This window comes from Pundamilia nyererei, unplaced genomic scaffold (genome assembly GCF_000239375.1).
Source record: "Pundamilia nyererei isolate P.nyererei 1_Seehausen unplaced genomic scaffold, PunNye1.0 scaffold00002, whole genome shotgun sequence".
NCBI lineage: Eukaryota > Metazoa > Chordata > Actinopteri > Cichliformes > Cichlidae > Pundamilia > Pundamilia nyererei.
Genome location: NW_005187403.1, coordinates 3212901 through 3214222, shown reverse-complemented (window position 1 = coordinate 3214222; position 1322 = coordinate 3212901). Strand labels below are relative to the sequence as shown.

Genomic DNA, 1322 nt, shown 5'->3' with positions numbered 1-1322 from the left:
ATGGCCAGTCCAGCTGTGGCTCCATATATCAGTTGTTAAGCTTAACATGGAAATACTATGCAAACATTCAGGGATGAACTTACACACTTGCTTTACTTCTCTGGGATACTTCTCTGATTTTGTGATACTTCGGACTGGATCGGATTACATTTTTTTTTCTCTCCGATATCCGATCCAGTAATTTAGGTCAGTATAGGACCGATACCGATACATAATATGGATCAGTCCATCTCTACTACAAACTCACGCTAAATACAGAAAACAGAACATGAAGGATTGCATCGTCACACTTCAAAGAAGCAGCGGTTTATCAGTGATGTGAAGGAGCAAAGTAAAGTGTGCTTTAATTGCATGAGTCACATAGTACTGTCACTTCCACAGCTGTTTCCCCAAAAACATGTCCGTTTTGTTTCACTGTTTTTTGTTTGTTGTTGTTGTTGGGGTTTTTATTTTATTTTTATCTTTTTTATCTTTTGTGGCATTTTCCCTTGTGTTTTATGGAAATTCCGTTGGGTTTTGTGCCTTTTTGCAGCATTTTTCTGGTGTTTTCTTCAATTACAGTGCGTTTGACCTCTCAGGGCCACCATACATTTCTCACTGACAAAAGTGCCAAGCGATTATTAATAAAGGGTAAAACTTTGTATGATAAATATATAACTAATATTAATATTTGAACTTTTTATAAATTGACAGATAACTGCAGCCCTTCCTCCTTCCTTACTTCAAATTGAATGTTTTATTCCGTCGTGTTATAAAAAGTTAGCCTCTATTTGCTTAACATGAGAAGAAGTAAATCACCTGTGCATTCGGAGAGGAGGTGGACAAATACAACATGCTCGTGTGATGCAAAGTTAAATATTATGAGTATTATTAACAGCTTACCTTATCAGTTGGTACGTGTTTTTTTAAACGTGTATTTTTGACGCTAACAAGACCGCTTTCCCCCCTTTTCTCCTTTCTCAATAATTTTTCGATATTAGACGAACTTTTCCTCTGCATCTGTGAGATGCATACCGCGCATGCGCGCAGAGCTGTCGACGTGCACAGCAGATGCTCACGGGATTCAGTCATTAAAATATTGATGAGGCGCTTTCTTCTGTTGACTCGATTACACAGCATAAACACCACATCATTTCGGTCTCAGAATCTGGTTTCAGGGGTAGTAATTACCGAACTAATTACCTGAGTTATTTTTTTTTTCCAGTGACATAACCGGGAAATAAAGTTAAACAGTCATTTTTATGTAGTTTCCATATATTTAACTGTAGGCTTGGGATAATGGCACCTGCTAAAAATAAGTCACTCTTACATCCTGCAGGGTG

General features: G+C 37.6%; 1 protein-coding gene across 1 annotated transcript in view; it reads right to left on the bottom strand.

Moving 5' to 3' along the window:
• The window catches only part of LOC102203657 (KN motif and ankyrin repeat domain-containing protein 1-like), a 14441-nt gene extending 13443 nt beyond the window's left edge, over positions 1–998 (bottom strand). The window contains exon 1 of the mRNA XM_013909036.1: positions 883–998. The gene's annotated coding sequence lies outside the window, so the exon portion shown is untranslated. The remainder of the gene's footprint in view (positions 1–882) is intronic.
• Positions 999–1322: the final 324 nt, after the last annotated feature.